Here is a 20,090-nt window from a genome sequence, read left to right on the forward strand (position 1 = left end):
CTGAGGGCCTCCCGAATTTGGAGGCCATTCTGGTGGGCCTGGCAGATGGAGGGTAGCACCTGGCTGCTTGTAGCCAGCGCTGGCCCCATTGCCCCCTCCCCCGAGACATGTGTCCCCCTTTCCCTCCACAATGTTGTGGAGGACGCAGCAGATGCCCACCACCTGGGGCATGTTGAGGACCCTGACCTCGAACCTCATGTGGAGGCACCTCCATTGCCCCTTAAGGCACCTGAAGGCCTGCTCAATGACATTCCAGGCATGGTTGAAGCACAGGTTGGGTGGGTTCAAGGTGGCTTGTGTATGGCCACATGAGCCATGGCTGGAAGGGGTAGGCCAAGTCTGCCACCATGCAGAACAGCATGGTGACGCCGCCCCTCCCCCACCATGATTGCATGCTGGGGGACGAATGTGCCAGCCCTCACACGCCGGCAGAGCCTGGATTTATGGAACACAGACATCATGGGTGCAGCCGGCCCAGCCCATGTAGATGTCTGTGAACCTGCCCCTTGTGTTCATCAGTACTTGGAGGACCACTGAATGATAGCTCTTTCTATTAATGTACTGGCGGGCTCTGTGTGCTGAGGTGCAGATGGGGATGTGCATGCCATCAAACACCCCGAAGCAGTTCAGGAATCCCAGGTCCACAAAGCATGTGACGGTGGCATCTGGATGGATGACCCTGTGCAGCAGCATTGTGTTGATGGCTCGGACGACCTACACATAGAGAAGGGGGACATGTGCTCCCATGTTTGTGTCATGGGACATCCCCCAGCCCCCTGCCGCCTGCCTGCCCCCTGCCCGCCCCTCACAACTTAGGGTTTCCCTTACCCAAGCCCTCTTATCCACGTGTGTGTGGGGGGGGTGGCGTGTGACCCCAGGCCTGGCTTACCTCCGTGAGTACAGCCCTGATGGTAGCCTTGCCCACCCCAAATTGTTGTCCTAAAGAGTGGTAGGAGTCTGGGGTGGCCAGTTTCCAGATGGTGATTGTGACCCACTTCTCCAGGGTGAGAGCAGGCTGCGTGTAGGTGGCTTGGTGCCGCAGTGCGGGGAAAAGCCAGTGGCAGATCTCCCTGAAGGTCTGCCTCGAGATGCAGAAGTTCCACAGCCACCTCTCATCATTCCACTCCCCCAGCACCAGGTGCTCCCAGCAGTCAGTGCTGCTGGAGTGGCTCCAGAGGTGCCAAGGCACCTGGGGGAAGCATCTGGCAGTGTCCTCGCTGCGGAGGGGGGGGGCATGGCCCCAATGGCTCAGCTCGGGGGTGGCTGAGATGACAGTGCAGAGCACTGCCAGGAAGGTCTCCAAGATGAAGGTGTCCTCATGCATGAGCTGCTGCTGGGACGGCTGGGCAGCACTCATCTCATGTGGGGTGGAGGAAGGGGCCCTTTAATGGAGTGGCTGGGTGCAGACTCGGAAGGGCTTGTCAGCCATGGGACACCCTGTGACTTTTCCAGCCACCTTCTTTTGAAAGAGCGCCCAGAGCCATGTGGACGTTTCCTTTTGAAAGAACGCAATGGCCCTTTGAAAGGGTGGATTGACCCATCAATCCGCTTTTAGCATGCGGTCACTCTCTTTTGAAAGCCCTGCTTTTGAGCACCCTCTTTCAACTTTCGCCCTTTCGCAGGGGCGCTTACATGTAGATCCAGCTTTGGGAGTTATGGAGAAATGGAATAAAATTCCTCTTGGTCCCTTTACGTCTCCTTTAAGGGATTGTCAATGGTTTTAATTTCCAAAAATTTAAGGCTATATAAACTGGGGGATTTCAAGTAAGAGTGATGAGCTTATTTTACCACTGTATTTGGAACTGGTGCAACTGCAACTGGAGCGTTGTGCCTAGTTCTGGTGCCCACAATTCCAGATGGATGTTGATAAATTGGACAGGGTTCTGAGAAAAGCCAGCAGAACGATTAAAGAATTAGACAACCTGCCTTCCAGTGACAGATTCGAGGCCCTCAATATATTTAGCCTGACAAAGAAAAAGTTAAGGGGTGACTTGACTACAGTCTGTACATCTATTTACATGGGAAACGAATATTTAATAATGGAATCTTCAATAGCAGAGAAAAGATGACAGTCTGTTGGCTGGAAGCTGAAGCTAGATACACTCAGACTGGAGGTAATCCATAGATTTTTTTAGCAGCAAGAATATTTAACCACAGAAACAATTTACAAAGGGTCATGGTGAATTTGCTATTGCTAATCATTTTAAAATCAAAATCAGCTGTTTGCTTTTTCTAAACGATCTGCTCTGCAAATTATTTTAAGGCATTTCTGTGTCCCCTGTAATACCAGACATCTGACTGGAGGAACACAATGGTCCCTTCTGGCCTTTGAATGTATTAAAAATAAATTTTAGGAGTCAGCCTCATTGACAAAGCTCTATTGACTTCAGTGGAGCTCAAGGCTTTACATACAAGCTGAGGAGCTGGCCCTAACTTTTGGCATTGCTTTTTCCACCATTTTCCCTGAGGCAGAGCAATCAGGATGTTCATAAAATTTCAGAACGGATAATTTACTGGGACAATATCAGGTTAATTATCCTTGAGATTTATTGATTTGGGTAATATGTTTGCTGTCTTAGGGATAAGGATCCATTGCTATTTATTTGGATATCAATTTGCTATTCATTTCAGGCTCTGGGACTGCAGCTACTCAAAGCCTAGTCTGTCTGTCTGTTTTACTCTTTGTCATTCCTCAGTGAACGTATGGCTGTGGTCCTCTGGCCTGTTGGGATGAAGGGATATTTACAAGCTTTACACACTTGGAAGTGGATGGATAAAATAGCAAGTATCTACTTATGGACTGGGTATGCCTTGGAGTTCTGTGAAAGGCAAAGGCTGAACTGATGCTAGCTGTGGATATCCCTGGACAGTTTGCTGACAAGCTTCTGAAGCATTTGAAAGGACGGAGACATGGCCATTCGTTCCAAGTTCAGAAGGGTTCCAGAGATGCACACGCCATAGTATAGTTCCACTGAAAAGTCTGAGAAGTCACCATGGCTGCGTCTACACGTGCACGCTACTTCGAAGTAGCGGCAGTAACTTCGAAATAGCGCCCGTCACGTCTACACGTGTTGGGCGCTATTTCGAAGTTGACATCGACGTTAGGCGGCGAGACGTCGAAGTCGCTAACCCCGGCTACGTCTACACGTGCACCCAACTTCGAAATAGCTTATTTCGATGTTGCGACATCGAAATAGGCTATTTCGATGAATAACGTCTACACGTCCTCCAGGGCTGGCAACGTCGATGTTCAACTTCGACGTTGCTCAGCCCAACATCGAAATAGGCACAGCGAGGGAACGTCTACACGCCAAAGTAGCACACATCGAAATAAGGGAGCCAGGCACAGCTGCAGACAGGGTCACGGGGCGGACTCAACAGCAAGTCGCTCCCTTAAAGGGCCCCTCCCAGACACACTTTCATTAAACAGTGCAAGATACACAGAGGCTGCGTCTACACGTGCACGCTACTTCGAAGTAGCGGCAGTAACTTCGAAATAGCGCCCGTCACGTCTACACGTGTTGGGCGCTATTTCGAAGTTGAAATCGACGTTAGGCGGCAAGACGTCGAAGTCGCTAACCCCATGAGCGGATGGGAATAGCGCCCTACTTCGACGTTCAACATCGAAGTAGGGACGTGTAGACGATCCGCGTCCCGCAACATCGAAATAGCGGGGTCCTCCATGGCGGCCATCAGCTGGGGGGTTGAGAGATACTCTCTCTCCAGCCCTTGCGGGGCTCTGTGGTCACCGTGGGCAGCAGCCCTTAGCCCAGGGCTTCTGGCTGCTGCTGCTGCAGCTGGGGGTCTGTGCTGCATATACAGGGTCTGCAACTAGTTGTTGGCTCTGTGTATCTTGCACTGTTTAATGAAAGTGTGTCTGGGAGGGGCCCTTTAAGGGAGCGACTTGCTGTTGAGTCCGCCCCGTGACCCTGTCTGCAGCTGTGCCTGGCTCCCTTATTTCGATGTGTGCTACTTTGGCGTGTAGACGTTCCCTCGCTGTGCCTATTTCGATGTTGGGCTGAGCAACGTCGAAGTTGAACATCGACGTTGCCAGCCCTGGAGGACGTGTAGACGTTATTCATCGAAATAGCCTATTTCGATGTCGCAACATCGAAATAAGCTATTTCGAAGTTGGGTGCACGTGTAGACGTAGCCAGAGCCAACAACTAGTTGCAGACCCTGTATATGCAGCACGGACCCCCAGCTGCAGCAGCAGCAGCCAGAAGCCCTGGGCTAAGGGCTGCTGCCCACGGTGACCACAGAGCCCCGCAAGGGCTGGAGAGAGAGTATCTCTCAACCCCCCAGCTGATGGCCGCCATGGAGGACCCCGCTATTTCGATGTTGCAGGACGTGGATCGTCTACACGTCCCTACTTCGATGTTGAACGTCGAAGTAGGGCGCTATTCCCATCCCCTCATGGGGTTAGCGACTTCGACGTCTCGCCGCCTAACGTCGATTTCAACTTCGAAATAGCGCCCAACACGTGTAGACGTGACGGGCGCTATTTCGAAGTTACTCCCGCTACTTCGAAGTAGCGTGCACGTGTAGACGCAGCTCCCATGAGCAGATGGGAATAGCGCCCTACTTCGACGTTCAACATCGAAGTAGGGACGTGTAGACGATCCGCGTCCCGCAACATCGAAATAGCGGGGTCCTCCATGGCGGCCATCAGCTGGGGGGTTGAGAGATACTCTCTCTCCAGCCCTTGCGGGGCTCTGTGGTCACCGTGGGCAGCAGCCCTTAGCCCAGGGCTTCTGGCTGCTGCTGCTGCAGCTGGGGGTCCGTGCTGCATATACAGGGTCTGCAACTAGTTGTTGGCTCTGTGTATCTTGCACTGTTTAATGAAAGTGTGTCTGAGAGGGGCCCTTTAAGGGAGCGACTTGCTGTTGAGTCCGCCCCGTGACCCTGTCTGCAGCTGTGCCTGGCTCCCTTATTTCGATGTGTGCTACTTTGCCGTGTAGACGTTCCCTCGCTGTGCCTATTTCGATGTTGGGCTGAGCAACGTCGAAGTTGAACATCGACGTTGCCAGCCCTGGAGGACGTGTAGACGTTATTCATCGAAATAGCCTATTTCGATGTCGCAACATCGAAATAAGCTATTTCGAAGTTGGGTGCACGTGTAGACGTAGCCCATGAGAGAAAGTCATGGGGGAATGTGTTTTATATGGGTAACAGGATAGAATGAATACGGAAGTGTAAATATTACATTGTAGCCTTATAAATGAATATCTGGAACAGCAATAAATTGGGGAAGATGGTACAAGGAACACCAGTACACTTACTATCTAATAGGTTTTGTTTAAAAGTTGTTCGTAATATTCTATATATTGTTTACTATATTTTCCGTATTGATTACATTTGTTGGATTAGAATACTTTATCATCTTTACTCTCCGAAGTTGAATGGGAACTGTTATCAGTGTTTTACATATACTCATCCTTAGTTTTTAGTGTGTAATTCTTTCTGAAATGTCCTAGAAAGACACAACTCTAGCCTGTCCCTCACTAAAGTTAAGCTGAGATGAGGGAATAAGGGGAATGCAACAGAGTTTTACATAATGGCTGTGTCTACACTAGCAAGGTCTTTCAAAAGATTTTTCGAAAGAAAGGGGCTCTTTCAAAACAGCCCATGAAGCGTCTACACACAAAAAGTGTTCTTTCGAAAACAAATTGAAGGAATGTGGTGCTCCTTTTGAAATTGCTCTTCCTTTCCTGTTTCAAGAGTAGCACCTCATTTCAAGAGCTTCTTTCAAAAGAAAATGTATATAGACGCTCCACAGGGCACTTCTTTCAAAAGAGCAGTCTTCATTTTTGATCCCCGGCCTTTTCTTTCTAAAGAGTGGGGGCTGTGTGGATGCTCTGTTTTGCAAGAGCAGATCACTCTTTTGATCCACTTTTTTGTGTGTAGACACATGCTTTCTAAAGAAGCTCTTTTGGAAGAGATCTTCCAGGAGAACTTCTTTCGAAAGATCTTTCTGGTGTGTACGTAGCCAATATTGCCTCAGCATCCTCCCAGCCACACACACATTGTTTGCTCCTGGTTACAAAAACATTAGGAAAGGAAGTTCTCTGCTCCCTGAAGCTCACACTGTGAGGACAGACAAGAAGACAACAGAGATCTAGAGATTACGGAAAGGGAAAGAGTGCTAGAAACAGAAGGACGTAGCAAAGACTAATGGCAGCAAACTGGATTGAGTCAAGAGATCTCGTTCTAATTCCTGCTGTATTGCTGGCCTGCTATGTGACCAATAAGCGAGTTGCTGTGGCTCTTTCCCCTACTACCATGTCTTATCCCTGTAGATTATGAGGTCTTTGCGGTTGAGATGGTCTCTCTGTCCACATCTGTACATCAAAACGGGGCCACAGTCTTGTTTTGCCATCTTCCTACTCACTCAAAAATAAACATCTTGTGCCATCCCCTGCCCAGCCCCTCCACTGAGGCTCTGCTCCTGCCCCACACATCACTTCCTTGAACTCCCACCCCCGACTCACTCCCTCTTCTCTCCCTCTGTTGCTTGCTCTCCCCTCTATCATTCACTTGGTCTTTGTGATGGAGCTGGCTCAGGCAGTTGGGGTGTGGAAGGAGATACAGGCAGTGATGGGGTGAGCTCCAGGAAAGGGCCAGAAACAAGGAGTTCAGGGTGCAGGAGAGAGTGCTGGGTTGGGGAAGAGGGGGTGGGGACATGAGAGGGTGTGAGGACTGTAATGTGTGGTCAGCCCTGGGGTTTGAAGTGCAGGAAGGAGCTCTGCATTGGGATACAGTGCTGAGGGGCTAGGTACAAGGGAAGGGGCTCTCGCTGAGGCAGGGCTTGGGGTGTGGGAGCTGGTACAGGTTAGGGGTGCAAATAAGAGGCTCAGGGTGTAGGAGGGGCTTCAGGCTGGGGCAGGGGCTTGGAGTATTCAGGGTGTGCAGGCTCTGGCTGGAGCTGAAGACTTTGGGTGCTGAGGATGAGGGTTTGGGGTGCTGGAACATACTCCAGGTTGGGTCTGAGGATGGGAGGGGGATGAGGAGTGGGAGAAGCGTGTGTTGGGGGCTGAGACATGAAGGCTTTGGGAAGTGCTTACCTCAAGCAGTTACTGGAAGCAGTTCCATGACCCCATGTTGCTTCCTATAGGGTGATATCACCAGGCTCTGCAGCTGCTGTCTCTGCAGCTCGCATCAGCCAGTTCCCAGCCAACTGGCATTGCAGAGCTGGCTCTTGGGGTGGGGGCAGGATTAGGATCAGGAAGGGGGCTGGTTATGGGAACTTCTGGCAGTCATGTGTGATTGACTGGACCTTTAACAGCCCAGTCAGAAGTGCTGACTGAAGCCACCGGGGTCCCTTTTCGAGGGGGCATTCCACTTGAAAACCAGATATCTGGCAACTCTAGCTGGCCATTGTAGGTGACATTATAGTTTAAATAACAATTTATGTAGAAGCCAACTCAATTCCCTGTAAGCTGTAAGGGAGATGTGAGTCTTTAATATGGTAGGCAACCAGCTTGGCTTACCAGGGAAATCCTTGGTCAGCTTTAACTCAAAAAGACTGTGTATCAGAAGTGGAAACTTGGACAGATGGCTAAGGAGGAGTATAAATATACAGCTGGAAAATGCCAGGCAGTAATCAGGACAGCAAAGGCATGACTGGACTTGCAGCTGGCAAAGGACGTGAAGGGTAAAAAGAAGGGTGTCTACAGGCATGTTAACAACAAGAAGGTTATCAGGGAAGGTGTGGGGCCATTACTGGATCACAGAGGTAACCTAGTAACAGATGATGTAAGAAGAGCTGAAGTACTCAATCCTTTTTTTTGCCTCAGTCTTCATGGGCAAGGACAGCTACCCTCCTATGGTGCTAGACAATGCAGTGTGGAAAGGTGGAGGGCAGACTTTGGAGGGGAAGGAACGAGTTAAGAGCCACCTAGAAAAACTAGATGTACACAGATCCATGGGTCTGGATTTAATGCACCCAAGGGTACTGAGGGAATGGGCAGAAGTCATTGTCCAGCCTTTGGCCATTATCTTTGAAGACTCTTGTAGATCGGGAGAGATCCCAGATGTCTGGAGAAAGGCAAACGTTGTGCCCATCTTTAAAAAAGGGAAGAAGGACAGTCCAGAGAGCTATACACTGGTCAGCCTTACCTCAGTACCTGGAAAATAATGGGAGGGATCCTCAATTAATCCATTTTGGAGTACTTGGAAGAGGGGAAAGTTATCAAAAGTAGTCAACATGGATTCACTGAGGGCAAGTCCTGCCTGACCAGTCTGATTAGCTTTTATGATGAGGAAACTGACTCTGTGGACATGGGGAAGTCAGTGGATTGTGATATACCTTGACTTTAGCAAAGCTTTTTAAACAGTCTCCCACAACATTCAAGGAGATCATGCTATGCATCCTGGAGTCAAAGGACAGAGGTATGCAGGGTTGCTTATGGTGGGAGTTGACACATGGGGTGACAATGGCTAGGAACAGTGGCACATGCAAATGCCATGCTAGCACTGCAAGAACACACATTTGCATGGCTAAATGCAGGGACTTCAGAGAGCAATGCTCATGTCTGCATTTTGTGGGTACTCCAGTGCCCAGCTTTGCACATCAGGCCTCGAAGGTGTCTCCTTGTTCATTTTCCTCCCAATACTCACTTCCTGTCTGCTTGTCTCCCAGCAGATGCCCAGCTGACGACTCTTTGCAGCATGCAGGGGACACAGTTCATTACAACCAGGTATTTTTTTTTCTTTTTCCACTCCAGTGAAGCATACATGTCTCCACTAAATCCTATTCCTTTGGCACATGTAATGAATGGAATGTATTCCTGCTTCCATGTCAGGATTTATCTGTTAGTGCATGCTGGAGAGGTGATGTATACAGGATATATAAGCCCCATGGCTGGAGAATTCCTCTTAGCTCCACTGACTAAGTTACTCACTTCTGACATTAATTTATGTAGGGTGCTGAGTTATTGTTCAGATGGTTGAGGCTGGTTTGTTTGTGCAGGGAGCCAGATTGTTCGATTTATGTTATCATTGACCTAATGCCCTCAGTCAGCTGTGCAGGGCGGCAAGCTTCCTGTACTGCCCTAATCAAATTGTGCTTCCCTCTGGCCCACAGATTGAAGTCAGAGGCCACTTGCTCCGTGATCCCCACAAAAAGGGACCTGGATGTGGGAGACAATGGACAGGGAGGATCAAGAAGTGAGACGAGCCTTGACTCTGACCACTCTGTTCACCGCCGGAGTAGCTGATCAAGTGTGCACTGGGGAGAAGACTACGGCATGGAAAGGGGTGAAATACTCACTGGCCACCAGAGCAAGGCGAAGCACCTTACTCAGAGTCACAGTACATTCTCTGGTCTGCTCCTTGTGTGGGACACTTGTGTGTCGGTCTTGAGGCAGGTCCACCCCTTTATGAGCTCGATGGTAATTCAGTCTAACCGCTCTGAAGGGGCTTCTTCAAGGCCTATATGTTTCATTTCATTTTTTTAAATGAAATAATGATAATGTGACCAACTATATTTTGGCCTACATTTTCAAAAGACATGTTAGGTGTCCATCTTGAAACTCCTTAAAAGGGCCTGACTTTAAGGCTGGGTCTACACGTTAATGAGCAGGTTCAAAATATGCTAATGAGGCACTGCAATGAATATGCAGCACCTCATTAGCATAATGGTAGCCGCGGCGATTCGGAAGTGTGGTTTTTTGAATTGTGTACCACCTGTGGAGACAGGACCTTCTGAAATGACCCCCCCCCCAGTTTTCGAAAGCCTTTCTTCCTATCTGTGATCGGAAAAAGGGCTTTCGAAAACTGGGGGGGTCCCTTCGGAAGGTCCCGTCTCCACGGGAGGCACGCGATTTGAAAAGCCGCACTTGCGAATCGCTGTGACTGCCATTATGCTAATGAGACACTGCATAGTCATTGCAGTGCCTCATTAGCATCTTTCGAACCCGCTCATTAACATGCCCCTTTCGAAAGGAAGGGGCATGTGTAGACCCAGCCTAAGAGTGCAGGGGCCTAGCAAACCTAAAAACTAGTCACCTTCTAAGTGCCTCAAGATGGGGACCCCAATATTTGAGCCTTCCAAAATCACTATTCATTTTTGAAATTTTATCATTCTGAAGCCATTGGGGTCTGACCCAGCAAGGTACAGAAACTTCTCTTCTACTTCGGATTTCAGTGAGAGGTTTGCCTGAGTATTAGGTCCATCTGGATTATGTCCACCTGGATGAATTTCAGGAGGTTTGGCCTCATTTTTAATCATCTCCCACAAGTTTGGATGTCTGTGTCTGAAACACTAGAGGTTGAAATCTCATCCAAACAGGTTCTCACCAGGTTTCCAACATTACCTGCACCTAGACGGGCCACAAACCCATCAAATACATGCTGTTGTAGCCCTCTGGTAGCATTGACACCCCTGACCTAGCACTGAGGAGGTGCTTAAAACTAGACAAAAAATGTGATAGATATTTTTAGCCTTCTCAAACAGAGGTGGAAGGGCTTTGACAAAGTAAGCCAATCACAGGGGAGAGTTCATGTCCAGGTACTTGCAGCCCATTACCATTCTCCCACCCATGCCCTTTCTTTGTCAGTACAGCACTTAGAAATGGTCTAGCCACCATTCTGGGCTGAGGCAGAAGCTCTCCTAAATGTTAATAATAACTCTGGTCATGCTGGTTTCCAGGAAGCCAGAGGTTCGGGGTAAAATATTTATGTCTTGTCACCATGAAAGTTTGTGCCCAGCAGGTGAAGATCCAAATAAGGATTTAAACCACAGAAACTACACAACCAGGTGCCTTATTAGTGGGTATAATAAAACAGTATCCAAACAAGAGCTAAAAGATAAACATATGTCATTCTAAACTCCCCTGATTATGGAAAGTGCTCACCAACAGGGTGCCCAATTACTCTAGGCAATGTTACATCGTGCCCATCTGTTTTTGCTAATGCAGCCTCAAGTGTGCCATTTAGTGTTGTTAAACCTTGGGTCACAAATGTTTTATTAGGCTCTCCAGCTTGTGGCATCTGCCTCCAGCTAAGAGAACAAGTTTGAAAGGCTTCCAAGATCCCAATCAGGTGTTATATTTTCCCTGCACCGAAAAGAGAATGGGTGTTTACTTCCTGTTACACAGCTGCACACTTTGCACTACTTCTCAGTTAGCTTTTAAAGCTGTTGTTATATATCTTTTCTCCTGGGCAAAGGAGAGCTGGCACATGCTCTTCTTCTGGGCACGTCTCTTTCTGCAGAAATGCTTCCAATGACCTGTAGCCATTTTCCCATCCAGTGATCAAATTGTCCTTAGTGTCAATATAGAGGTCATTGCCTTTTTGAACACTTGTTTTGGAGTAATTGGTCTACACATTCTTTTTCAAGTGATTGCCTGGTTTACCTTTGCTAGAGAGCTCTCCCTAGTGGTGACTATAGAGCTGTTCTCACCTGCACTCTGGTATCCCTCATGCTGAAGTGGACAGGAGGCTGCAGACAGGGGAGTTATAAGAGGGAGAGAAAGAGATCCTGCCGCTGAAGAGGATGTCTGGTGAGCATACTAGTGTTTGCTGAGCGTGCATTTGCTTGACTGTTTTGAATTTTGATTGCAGGTGATTTCAGTTTCAGTTATTGTGGCAGTTGGGATCGTGTGTCTGGGACGGATGGATCCTTTGCTCCCTTGATTAGCTTCAGGATCAGATGTTTCCCTGTGTTGCTGATGAAGGGGAAGGCCTGACCTAGGTTTGCAGGCTTTAAAAAGTCAGAGGCAGAGTGACCAGGGGAGTGAAGCAGACAGGGGGCTGAAGGCAAGGGGGTATTTAAGAGGAAGTTTGATAGACTGTGATAGAGGGGGTTGCACTATGGGTAGGAAGACCTGCAATACCTGTGCCAGCACTGTTCCTGTCTCCTCCACCTGAGCCTGTAGTCAGACAGACGTCCTGACCCTAGTGTGGTTTTGCAGGGACTGAATTGCAATTCCCACTTACTGAAGTCCAGGCTTAGGAGACCTTCCCATGTGGAATGTGTCTTCTTGTGGAATCTCTCAGGAAGCAGGTAGGAGATCTACAGGAGGAGGTGGCTTGGCTAAGGAATGTTCAAATCCACGAGCAATTCCTGTACAGTGTTCATATGGAGAGAGCTGAGGTTAAGGTAGCTGTCCCACCACAAAAGACTGCTGACAACCATCGGTGGAGGAGGAGATGGCCTGGGGGGGACACTGGCAGCTAGTTACTTTTGGCAGTGGGCTGCGCTCCATTTCTGCTCCCAACCCTCCCACTGTTGTGCTGGGAAACCCTTATGCCATTCTGGATTATGGGAGGTACAGGACATAAGGAATCACCTCCTACAGCAGAAGCAGAGAAGCCTTGTACCTGCAAGGCTGGGAGGTCTGCTGCGCCCAGTATGAGGAGGAAACGTAGAGTAGTGGTGGTCGGAGACTCTCTTCTGAGGGACAGAGGCAGCCATCTGTCATCCTGACATGTCCTCTCGGGAGGTAAGCTGCCTGCCAGGAGTCCGTATCTGAGACATTATGGAGGCATTGTCAAGGATTATCTGGCCTGCTGACTACCACCCCATGCTACTCATCCATGTGATCAAGAATGATACTGCAAGGGGTAACCTTGAACAGATCAAGAGGGACTATGGATCTCTGGAAGTTCAGGTGGGAGTTGGGAGCACAGGTGGTGTTCTCCTCAATCCTTCTTTGCAAAGGTATGGGCCCAGGCAGAGACAGGTGCATTCTGGAGGTGAATGCCTGGCTGCGAGGATGGTGTTGCCAGGAGTGCTTTGGCTTTCTCCGTCATGGGATACTATTCCATGAAGGACTGCTGGACAGGGATGTAATTCACCTTTTGAGGAATGGGAAGAATGTATTTCGATTGAGACTGGCTAACCTAATGAGGAGGGCTTTAGGTTCAGCTAAACTAGGTAAAGCTAGGTTCAGTGGGGACAGGTGATCAAAGCCCACAGGTAAGTACAAAACCTGGAGACCTGGGAGTTGGGTTGGAAAGGGGAGGGGAGAGATCATAGGCTATAATAGCAAACAAAAAAGAAGGACTAGGCAGAACTGGGAGGCAAAAGCAAATCAGTATCTTTGATGCCTATATAAAAATGGAAGACATATGGGTAATAAGCAGGAAAAATCTGAATTCCTAATAAATAAATACAACTATGACATAATTGGTATTACAGAGACTTCGTGGGATAATACACATGATTGGAATATTGGTATAGAAGGGTACAGCTTAGTCAGGAAGCATAGGCAGGATAAACAGGGAGGAGGTGTTGGCTTATACATTAAAAATGCGCACACCAGGATTGAAGTGGAGATGGATGCATGAGACAGATGCATTGAGAGTCTCTGAATTAGGTTAAAAGGCATAAAAACAAGGTGATGTCATGCTAGGGGTCTACTACAGACCACCTACCCAGGTAGAAGAGGTGAATGAGGCTTTTTCTAAGCAACTAACAAAATCAACCAATGCTCAAGATTTGGTGGTGATGGGGGCCTTCAACTATCCAGACATATGTTGGGAAACTAACACAGCGAGGCACAGACTACCCAAAAGGTTCTTTGACTGCACTGATGACATTTTTTTTTACTTCAGAAGGTGGAAAAAGCTAAGAAATTGTGAAAGAGAGAACAGCAAAGCTGAGACAGTGGATTTCAGGAAAGCACATTTTAGTAAGCTAGAAAGCTGGTAGGTAAGGTCCCATGGGGAGCAAAACTAAGTGGCAAACAACTGAAGACATTTGGCAGTTTTTCAAAGGGACTTTATTAAGGGCCCAAAAGCAAGGGAGAAGACTGTGCAGTGATGGACAAGATATTGCACTGATCTATACAAAGCACAGTTGGACCCGAGTGTCTCAGAGAGACTGATTGAAGAATTGAAAGAGATATCTCCCCCGAGCATCGATAGCGAGACCGATATTTCAAAGGAGGAAGTAGAAAAAGCAGGGGAACGACTAAAGAACAACAAGAGCCCTGGAAATGATGAGATCATAGGAGAGATGATCAAATATGGCGGAGAACGCGTGATTCAGGAAATACACTGACTATGTAATATAGCATGGAAAGAAGGGAAGGCACCTAAGGAATGGACAAGATCTGTGCTAGTGACAATACACAAGAAAGGAAGTACATTGGAGTGCAAGAACTACAGAAGAATTGCCCTAACAAGTCATCTAGGTAAGGTGCTAATGATGATACTGACTGAGAGATTAAGACTGCAGATAGAAGAACAGACAGCAGATGAGCAAGCAGGGCTCAGAAATGATAGAAGTACCATACAGCAAATATTGGCACTAAGACTGATAGCGGAGAAAGCTCTACAAAAGAGCAAAAACGTATACACTTGCTCGTCTATAAAAAGGGAAAAAAGAACATCCAAGGAAACTGCAGACCAGTCAGTTTAACTTTTGTTTTGGGAAAGATGATGGAGCAAATAATTAAGGAATTTGTCTGCAAACATATGGAAGAAAATAAGGTGATAGGGTTTGTGAAGAACAAATCGTGCCAGACCAATCAGATAGCTTTCTTTGACTGGATAACAAGTCTCATGGATAAGGAAGAAACTATGGATGTGGTGTACTTAGACTTTAGGAAGGCATTTGATATGACCTCACTTGATCTTGTTATCAATAAACTAGGCAAATACAACTTAGATGGGGCTCCCAGAAAGTGGGTGCATAACTCGCTGGATAACCATTCACAGAGTGTAGTTATTAATGGTTCACAGTTATACTGACAGGGCATAACAAGTGGAGTACTGCAGGGGTTTGTTTTGGGATTGGTTCTATTCCACATCTTCATCAACCATTTAAATATTGACATAGAGAGTATGCTTATTAAATTTTCAGAGGATACCAAGCTGGAGGGGGTTGCACCTGCTTTGGAGGATAGCATCAGAATTCAAAATGATCTGGACAAATTGGAGAAACGGTCTGAGGTAAACAGGATGAAGTTTGATAAGGATAAATGCAAAGTACTCCACTTAGGAAGGAACAGTCAGCCTCATACATACAAAATGGGAAGCACCTGTCTAGGAAGGAGTATGGGGAAAGCGATTTAGGGATTATAGTGGACCACAAGCTAAATATGAATCAATAGTGTGATGCTGTTGCAAAAAAAGTAAACACGATTCTGGGATGCATTAACAGGAGTGCTGAGAGCAAGACACGGGAAGTCATTCTTCCACTCTACTCAGTGCTCATTAGGCCTCAGTTGGAGAAACATGTCCAGTTCTGGGCACCACATTTCAATAAATAGGTGGAGAAATTGGAGACAGTCCAGAGAAGAGCAACAGGGATGATTAAAGGTCTAGAGAACATGAGCTATGAGGGAATACTCAAAGAACTGGGCTTGTTTAAGTTTAGAAAAGAGAAGACTTAGAGGGGACATGATAGTGGTTTTCAAATATAGTAAATCCTTGAAATGCACGATTTTGAGTTGTGCTTAACCTGCATTAACGTGAGTTAAGTGCAACTCAAAATCCCACTCCCTCCAGTCCTGGTTCAACCTCCCTGTCCCCATGATGCCCTAGTTCACCCCACCCCCCCAAGTCAATCCCACCCTGTGTGGCCCCAGTTCAACGCCCCCCTCGCCCCCGCACCGGTTCAAATCCCCATGTGTGGCTCTGGCTCACCACTGCTCATGTATGGCCCTGGTTCAAACATCCTAGGATAGGACAAGGAGCAATGGGCTTAAACTGCAGAAAGGGAGGTTTAGGCTGGACATTAGGAAAAGCTTCTTAACTGTCAGGGTGGTTAAACATTGGAATAAACTACCTAGGGAAGTTGTGGAATCTCCATCCATGGAGATATTTAAGATCAGGTGAGACTGACGTCTATTGGGGATGGTCCAGATGGCATTTGGCCCTGCTGCGAGGGCAGGGGACTCAGCTCAATGACCTCTCAAGATCCCTTCCTGTTCTAATGTTCTATGATTCTATGAGCTTGGAAATCTATAGCCGCCCCAATCACCTCCTTCTTAGTCTCCCTGTCAATTGCTGGAGCACACTGGCACTCATTTCTTCAGCAAACCAGCCATTAAAGTTAATTCTTTGTGTTAGTTACTAACATTTGTATTGTTCCTTGGTCTCCTTCTCTTTTTTTTCCATTTTCTTACTTTTCTACATTATCGACTAGTTGTAGAACCCACATCGGGCTCTGAGAGCAATGGCAATGAATGAGATGCCACTAAGTTAAAGTAAAAGTAACTCTCAAAGACGAAGGTGGAGGGAAAAGATACCTCTTTCATAGGAAAATATGTTCAATGGAGATGTTAAACATCTATGCATAATGACTCATCAGGCCCTGTTATGATTATTCTAATTGGAATGCTTTATCGAAGTTCCTTGACATGCTGTCCAGTGACTCCATTCTCTTCTGGTGGTAGGGTGACTGGTTTTATGGTTCACACTGCAGACTATCCTGGTGTCATCCTTTGTTGCCAGTCATGTGTACAGTCATGCTTCTAGAGGTGAAACAAACCACGGACCTCTACTTTGAGACCTGTGTCATATTTTCCTCAAAGATGAAAACAATATGTACACATTAGAAGATTCGAGGGTGGTGTTGAAGTCCTTTGGGCTGTAGATACCAGCTGCCCTCCCCTCCACAAAAAAAACCCCAAAGTTTTCCCATCAGGTAGATCAGCATAGTTGGACGTACAAATGGCAAAGGAGGAGGCCTCTATCATCTTTCCACCACTGCTTCCTTCAAACAGCTACCTGCCTCACAGTAGCATGTTTGACGTCCCTCTTGAGGATGACAAGTTACAATATTTCCTAAATGCATGGCCATCCATCGCCTCAGACAAGTGGGTGTTAAGCACAGTAAAATTGGAATATAGCCTATGGTTCTTGTTTCCTCCCAACTTCTCACATGCTTTCCCTGTCCTTTTCCAGGATGCATCAGGCCAGAGAGGGCGTCTGTAGATACTTTAAAAAAAATGTCTACAGTGATGTGACTCCCTTCCCCAACCAGCAGCTTGACAGTAGGGAGGCACACCTGGCCTCTCTAGGCAGGCCTCACACTGAAGCTCATTTGCCCAATTATTTGAGGTCAGGATTGGAAACCCCTGGGAGAAAAGAAGACAGAATGGAGTGATCACCTGTCAGAAGGAGCCATGGAGACTCCCCTACTGGAACCCATAAAACAAGTAGATCTTGAGGAGGAAGGAAGCTTGTAAGGTGATCTTTGACGGCTCAGTGTCCCCTTCACATTCCTGGGCAACCAGAATCTACCCCATGGTCAGAGACTGACATCATCACTCATGACACAGATTGACCAATCAGAAATTAAGTATTATTTTTCAGTCAGAGGGGAGCTGGGATTTCAAACTGAGGCAGGTGTGTTAACTATCAATCCTATTATCTAACCACAAGATGATCCTTCCTAGAAGCACTGCCATGTTAATAGTTTGAAAGCTACAGACATTTTTTTCGGGCTGTGTTCATTTTTTTATGGTGTCCTTCTCTATCTGAATAAATTAGAGATATCTCAGAATAATGTAGACTTACAACTGTGGCTGTCATGGTTTGCTAATACACACTCTGGCTACCTCTACATGAGAAGCCTCTGTCAACAGAAGTTGCTGTTGAAAGGGACTTCCCAGAAAAACTTCTGTTGCTAGATTGGTCTATGCATGAAAACAGATCGAAAAAGCAATCTGCTCTGTCTACAGAGAACGGCCAGACTGCTCGGCCCTCTCTCGACAGAATAACTGACCAGAAGCTCTTCAAACAAGGCTTCCAGGTGAACCTGAAGCCCTGTCTGTCAACAAAAGGGCCCAGAGCATCCACAGAGCTGTTTTGTCAACAGAATATTATAGAGAGGTGTTATACCTGAATGGGGAGAGGTATAACACTGCCGGCGGATGTGCTGGGTTTTGTCGACAAGCTGTTGACAAAGTGCATTTTACATGGAGACGCTACACGTTTTTTTCCTGACAAAAGTCTAGTTTTGCCACGAAAAGCCTCTTGTGCAGACGTAGCCTCTGTGAAGTGACACTGGTTCAGGTGGTGAAGTACATTAAGATCTGAGCCCATGCGCAGCTGACTCACAGTGACAAATGGAGCCACTATTCTATATGGTGTGCACATGCAATGTGAGATATATATGATACCATCAGTCCCTTCTCCAGGAGCATGGTGAAGGACTGGAATGTGTTACTAAGAGACATGGTGGAATCTCCATCCCTAGAGGTTTTTAAGTCCCATCTTGACATAGTCGTGGCTGGGATGATTTAGTTGGGCTTGATCCTGCTTTAGGCAGGGGCCTGGACTAGATGACCTCCTAAGGTCCCTTCCAGCCCCCAAGGATTCTATGATTCTATGTTACTGCCGAATACAAAAAATTCTTTCATATCCGGCAGCCCTGGGACCAGGAAGCTGCCAGATATTTATAAATGCCAGATAACAAAGTTCAGTTCTCCCCGACAGGCGTGCCCCTCCCACTCCACCACTGCTCTGTTACCTTGTTGGTGGGGATGGCAGGGAGCTGCTTGTGGGGCTCAGGCGTGGCTGTGCCGCACGGGGACCTGCTCTGGGCAGCTAGCACTGGGCGGGGAGGCGCTCTGGGGGCAGCTGCTGCACCACTCTGGGAGCCACTCTGGGGCCTGCTTCTGCATGGGGAACCAGTCTGGTGGCGGCTGCCAGCAGCGGGCACTGGGAGGGGAGTTGCTCTGGGGGTGGTTGCCACGCTGCTCTGGGAGCCGCTGCAGCTGTGCTGTTGCGTGGGGGGGCATCTGCTGCAATGCTCTGGGAGCCGCTGCAATGCTCTGGGAGCCACTGCAGTGCCACTCTGGGAGCTACTCTGGGGGCAGCCTTGGGCAGGGGTTACTGGGTGGGAAGCAGAGCAGCTGCCAGCTGCGCACACACGCAGAGGCCATCAGAGTAAGAAGGGGTTAGCTGGGTCAGGAAGGAATGCCAATTAATTGAGAATTCCAGTTGTTTGAATGCCAGACAGAAAAGAGTTTACTGTAAAAGTGCTCGGCAGCAATGTGGTCACGGCACCAGCACTGAGCAAGAGCTCTGCCAGTGCTCACTGCATTACATAGACACCTATTGGGGATGGTCTAGATGGTGTTTAGTCCTGCCGAGAGGGCAGGAGACTGGAGTCGATGACCTCTTGAGGTCCCTTCCACTTCTAGTGTTCTATGACTCTATGATTTGCTATCCAATAGCCATTATTGTGTCATGGCTCGGGATTATAGTCTTCAGGGTGTGTGACACATGGAGTTAATGCAGGCCATAGTCATCTTTTTTACCAATGTTAGGACACACTGTTTCTTACAAGCCTGTCTGTGAGTCAGTTCTTTTGCTCTCTTCCAGGGGTTGAGGGAATGCACAGATTCTGGATCCTGTCCCTTGACCTCGAAAGAAAAAGAGCCAGCTGAAGCACCTCTTTCTGTCTTCAGATGCAAGCAGCTTATACCATTTTCTCTTGGACAAAGGCCTATGTGCCCTGATCCTGCTTTTGTCGCCCCCCGTCTTGATTACTCCATCCTAACAGGCCTGGGACTGAAGTTGAAGGACACATGGAGACAGACAATGCCTCATCACACAGTAGCTCACCACCTCAGAGGCATCCCTCGGAACACTGGTTCTGTGCTGGGCCTGTTGATCAGTCCCAGACCCATGTCAAAGTGCCAGCTCTGATCATCAAAGTGGGGTTTGGTCTAACCTATTTTAGAGCTCACCTCCTCCTAGACAACCTGTTCTGGCTAATAGGTGCATCTAAGACACATGCTTCCAAAGATTGAAACTGTGAAGAGCTGGACGATGAGTCTGTTGATGAGTACTCCATGGCGCTGGAACTCTTGGCCACTAGAAATCAAGTTGAGACAAAGGAATAACATGTTTAGGGCAAGAGGCTTATCTCTTTACACAGTCCTTCCAACTTAATGAAGCATCAGCTGGGCCTATACAGGCATGATCATCCCTGGAAAATAGTTTATTGCAGTTACTATTACTATTTCTACATTTCATTTACGAAGTACCCTCAAACTCAGGGTGCTGAATGACAATCATAAAAACATTCTAAAAATAACTGTGGGTCTTACCCTCGGAAGGTCATTATGTAATAAATAAATCTGTTTGTCTTTAAGGTGGTGCAGGACTACTTGTTTTCTGTG

Source organism: Carettochelys insculpta, chromosome 1 (genome assembly GCF_033958435.1).
Source record: "Carettochelys insculpta isolate YL-2023 chromosome 1, ASM3395843v1, whole genome shotgun sequence".
In the NCBI taxonomy this organism is placed as follows: Eukaryota; Metazoa; Chordata; order Testudines; family Carettochelyidae; genus Carettochelys; species Carettochelys insculpta.